The sequence below is a fragment of the Sceloporus occidentalis genome, unplaced genomic scaffold (genome assembly GCF_023333645.1).
Source record: "Sceloporus occidentalis isolate IW3139 unplaced genomic scaffold, rSceOcc1.0.p SCAF_3, whole genome shotgun sequence".
In the NCBI taxonomy this organism is placed as follows: Eukaryota; Metazoa; Chordata; class Lepidosauria; order Squamata; family Phrynosomatidae; genus Sceloporus; species Sceloporus occidentalis.
The window spans coordinates 241,162,825-241,168,464 of record NW_028316983.1 but is presented as its reverse complement, the minus strand read 5'-3'; the positions used below and the strand labels follow the sequence as shown (position 1 = coordinate 241,168,464).

Below are 5,640 nucleotides of genomic sequence, written 5' to 3'. Positions count from 1 at the left end.
AGACTCCGAGGGAGTTTGTTTCACTGTCAAACAGTCCTTACTGTCAGGAAGTTCCTCCTAATGTTGAGGTGGAATCTCTTTTCCTCGAGCTTGCATCCATTGTTCTGGCCCCTAGTCTCTGGAGCAGCAGAAAACAAGTTAGCTCCCTTCTCAATATGACATCCCTTCAAATATTTAAACAGGGCTATCATATCACCTCTTAACCTTCTCTTCTCCAGGTTAAACATCCCCAGCTCCCAGTGCAGGTTAACAACAGCAATAACAGCTTAACTACATGAATGTAGATTTGCACTACATAAGCATGATGTAAGATCTTAGCTAAATCGTGTGCAAAATCCCCACTTTTTGTTTTGTTTTTGCAGTGATGGCTACTGAAAAACAAAACAAATCATTAACTGGGTAGTTCTTGGGCAGTTGTAAAAATATTGTGATAGTTAACAGTTCTCAGCATGTGTCTTTATGTGTTAAGGTAACACTTCCTCACCAAGCATGAGACCACTTGTCGATATTTGTACTCTCCTAATAGAAAAAGGCTATCTATCTATCTATCTATCTATCTATCTATCTATCTATCTAGTCATCCTGTCTCTAAGGGACATCGGCAAGGTTCATGTGTCCAGAAAAGGGCAACTAAGGAGTGAAGCAGATGGGCAGGAAAAAAGAGCTTGAAGCTGCTTCTTCTGAGAGCAGGCCAAGACCCTGTTGACCACACCACCCACTCCCAAGGCAGCCCACGTGAGCATGCTACGACCACACAGAATGGCATCAAGCTGCATTGCTGGATTATTATTATTATTATTATTATTATTATTATTATTATTATTATTATTATTTTGCTTTTGCCCCCACCATAAATGTGCACAACCACACAAGCACATCACTAGCAACTACCTCCTGCCTAGATGCTATTTCATTGGATGACTATCCACTGGGCATTGAAACCAAAGTGTGCCCAGTAAAACACTGGCAATGCACAATCATGCCCCCTTACATGCCCCCTTCACCCTATGCCCAGTCTTAGACTATCTATTTTGTGTATCTTATACTTGTAGCATTTGGATGTGTCACGCTGTCCCTTTTTTCCATTGCCATCCCGACCACTGGATCTGTCCTTTTTAAACGTACACCTGCACCAGTGTATTTATACACTGCTTTAGGGTGAAAATGGAGCACTCCTTTGGGCCTAGTCTCACGTCAAGGCATTTATATGCAGGGTTGCACTTTCCCAGGAGGAGTAGTTTCTTTCTGCTTCTTTTTAGTCTGGCTGTACCCCTCCCTTCCAGCGCAGCCATGGCATGGTTTCCGGCTGCTTCTGGGGCATGTGTCATGTAAATGCCATGCTTCCAAAGTGGCCTGAAGCTGCTTCTTTTTGACCCATCTGTTTGAAGCCCAAGATGGCAAAAGATATGGAAACCAAGGTCTATGAGGAAACACTTAGGGGCTGTACAGATTGGGAGAAAGAGCAAAACATTGCAGCAGAATATTGCTGCAGCAACTGCATGGTGCAGCAGTGATCTGCTCCAAAAGAGACACAAAACGTGGCTACTTTCTCTGCCACTGCTGAGGAGCGATTAGCACCCTGGAGCAGCACTGTGATGTCCCTCATGCGCTGCTCCGTTTTGACATGGCACACAAGCCATGTCATTGTTGCGCATTCCAGAGGCTAAAACATGAACCAATGCATTAAAATTAGAAGAAACATTAGGGAAAACCTCTTGACTGGTCAGCAGCAGAATAGACTGCTTCAGAAGGCAGTGGGCTTTTCCTCTTTGGTAGTTTTTACATAAAGTTTAGATAGCTATCTCTCAAGAGTACTTTTGGTGTGTATTCCTTTGTGGGAGAGTGCTGGACTTGATGTCCCTCACCATCCCGTTCAACTATGATTCCATGAGTCTATGACAGCAGCTCTTCTATTTGTCAACTAGCAGCTACCATTTTGTTCTTTCAGACACATAAAATATTGAAAGCATTGGCCTTCTTCAGCAGCTCCACGGCGGCAGGATAAAAGCAATTATTTAATTTTTTCTTCCAATGGCAAATAAAATCATTCATTAAGAAATAAATCAGCAACAATGAAGGCTCGGAATAATTATCTGCACCAGTGAAACAACAGATATCCACATCTGAAAGTGAACCTAGAAGATTATTGTAGCATCCCTAGTTAGCACAGTTGCATATGATGTAAAACTTCAGTGTTCATAAGAAAAAAGCTAATGAATTCTGACATCTTACTGTGAAGAGAGGATGGGGTGGAAGGGAACAGAATATCTTTTTTCTTAAAAACAAGTGATATTTAACATGTAGTAAGCAACAGGAGAAAAGACACTTTCTGAGAAAGTATTCCACTGAGCCCCCCTTCTCTTTCTGTCTCTGTCTCTGTGTGTGTCTTACACACACACACACACACACACACACACATACACACACACACACACACACACGTAATTAACTTCTCTTCCATGTTTACCATAGTTTTCAAAGACATATTCTTGTGTCTCAGTATGTCCTACAACACTCTCCATATATCTGCAACACTGAGCATATGAAGTAGCTTCAAAACTGTGGGAAGATCCCTCTCTGTGAAGCAAATGTGTTGCTATATCATTGTATGGGGAGACCTGACCCTAACTTGGTGCTTTGGAGTTTGGTGGATCACCTAGGTTTCTTCTCTTGACTTCAAAAACAGAATTCTTCTTGAGGTTATCAAGGGGCTAGCTAGGGAAAGTACAAAACTGGGTTGTCCAAAATTGATAAGTTGGGACAAATATAGGAGGGCAACCAAGACTGTAAAAGTCCTGGAAAGACCCATAAGGAAAAGTGTAAAGAGTTCAGCATGGTTAGCTTGGAGAAGAGAAAACTGAAAAGTGATAGTTTCAAGTCATATTGAAATATCTGAAAGGAGGTCACATAGAAAATGGACCAAGCTTGTTTTTTTGTTCCTCCAGAGTCTGGGATGCAAAGGATTCAAATTGCAATGTGGGAAACCATAACTTTCTGACACTAAGCAGCAGTGCCTAGGATTCCCTAGCACTGAGCCAGGGCAGTTAAAGTGGTCTCAAATTGGATTATCTCTGCAGTGTGTTATGGCCCTAAATCAGTCAGAGACTGACACCCTATTGGTTAATCTCAACTAAAGTAGACCCATTCAATCCATTGTTCTGTGGTAACAGAACGTAAAGACATAGAGGTGCTAGCCTGGATCAGTCTGTAAAGGGATATTGTACCACCTTTGAGACTGACTCAGAGAAAGAAGTGTGGTAGCATAAGCATGCACCTACCCTGTAGAAATAATGCAGTTCCACACCACTTTAACTAGAGCACCAGTACTCTTTGGCAGAGAAGGCTAAATACTTTTTAAAACTACAAATCCCAGGATTCCATAGGCCGGAGATGCAGCATTTAAAATGATGTCAAACTGCATTATTTCTACACTACTTCATCAAATGTTGAGTGTTGTGTCAACCCATAGATGAATTCAATTAATTCCATGGGTCTACTCTAGTAAGGTCTAAAAGAGCATTAGGACAAAGTCATTCATCCAAGCCAATTCATGTGTTTAATTCTTTGAAGTCTTGCCTCAATTTCTGCCTGTTTAACAAGAATTGTGCTGAATTAGGTTTCTCAGTTATTTATTTTATTTTTCTGATAACCCCCACATCTTTAAAATACATAGGATCCACAGAATTGCATTTCAAATAAGTTGTCCTATCCTCATAAATACTCATCACTGTCTAGCTTTCACATCCATACATAGAAATGAGAGATACTATGAATGGATGATCCTAACTTTGATATTGAGTGTGTTATATAGTTCTTTCAAAGCATTTTCCCCCTTACCCATCTGGATTCTGAAATGGTTGCCTTAAAGATAACCAGTCCATCTAGCAAGAACAGGAAGTTTACCAATAATCCATTAGGAAATCCAACTTTGTGATGTTCACAGCTGAATTATACAAAAACAAAATCGCCACTCTCAGCCTCTCAAACACCACTTTTCCACCCTCAGCAGATGGGGAAAATGCATAGCTTTCTGAAGGCAAGTGTGCGCTGCACATTAATTGGCATGTAGCAAAAGGATCCGCCACAGCAAGAGCTTTCAGTGCCTAATGAAAAGAGGAGTCAGACGCTCTGTTGCATGGCTCCAATTAGACCTTCAGAGTAAAGGAGGGTCCATTTCCAGCTGCTGGCTTTACCATATGATGAGCGGAAGAAGATGATGAAGTGATAATGAAACTCTGGGCACATATCAATAAAGCAGAAAGGCAAGTGCTCATTTTTTTCCCCTCACACCTTACAGCATTTGGAAATGAAAGAAAAAAATCAGACAACAACTTCATCAACAACAGGGAAGTCTGGAATAAGACCCATCTGTATATGATGCAGTCCATAGTAATGGATTTAAGTTTACTGCCTTGATAACATATATAGTGAGAAGAGAGGTTCCAAAAAGGAAGGAAGGAAGGAAGGAAGGAAGGAAGGAAGGAAGGAAGGAAGGAAGGAAGGTTAAAAAAAATAGATGATGATAACAGATAGATAAAGACAGATATATTACTAGATGAGAGGAATTTATTTACCATCCCCCCAACCCAGAGGCAATGTATAGTGTTTAAAATAAACAAATAACTTAAAACAATAAATGCAAAACTAATGTTGTTTAGAAAACAAAACAAAACTCCTATTTTAAAATAGTTCCACTACTACAAGCCATGCTAATCTTCGCTGTATCGTTCCAATTTTAGTACATGTGCTGCCAAAGCAAATTAAAACAGCTAAAACATTTTTAAAAGCTATGAGGAATGACTGAGGGAGTTGGGTATGTTTAGTCTGTTTCCTTGTTTGTTTGTTTGTTGTTTGTTGGATTTATATCCTGTCTTTGTCCAAAAAATGGGATTCAAAAGGGCATTTGGGGAAAAGAAGAGTGAGGGGTGATATGATAACTCTCTTTAGATATCTGAAGGGAAGTCATGTAGAAGATGGAGCAAACTTCTTTTCTGTTGCTCCAGTGACTAAAGACATGGAGCAATGGATTCAAACTACAAGAAAAGAGATTCCGCCTAAAGATTATAAAGAACTTGTTTACTGTAAGAGCTATTTGACAGCAGAATGTGCTGCCTCAGAGTGTGTTGGAATCACCTTCTTTAGAAGTCTTTCAAAAGAAGCTGGAGAGACAGCTTTCAGGGGTGTTGTAGTTGTGTATTCTTACATGGCATGGGGTTGGGTTAGATGGCCCTTGCAGTCCTTTCCATTTTTATTTTAAAAACAGCCAGAGCAGCCATTCATCATTTTAAGAACCAAAGATCATGCAAAAGAGCACACAATTTGCTGCCTACTAGAAAGTCAAAAAGGATGAATCTCCTTTGGGATGCAATTATGAGATGTGCTGCTACAAAAAAATTCCCTCCCAAAGATGGATGTAGGTGTAGATGTAGATATAGACAGATCTGGCCTAGCATCCTAGAAAGCAATGTCACTTTTCAGAAGAAGGGTGCTGTAGTAGCACAACCACCATGTAACTCCATAAGTGTCTATTTGCACTATGAAGGTATGAGTTAGGTTCTTGACCCAAGTCTTATGACTTGGTATAACATTTTTCAAATTCACTATATGTTAATTATTCAGCTAGGAAACAAAATCGCAAGA

General features: G+C 40.2%; 1 pseudogene; it reads right to left on the bottom strand.

The window, feature by feature from the left end:
- Positions 1-4,660: 4,660 nt before the first annotated feature.
- LOC149317670 (U6 spliceosomal RNA) lies at positions 4,661-4,759 on the bottom strand (annotated as a pseudogene).
- Positions 4,760-5,640: the final 881 nt, after the last annotated feature.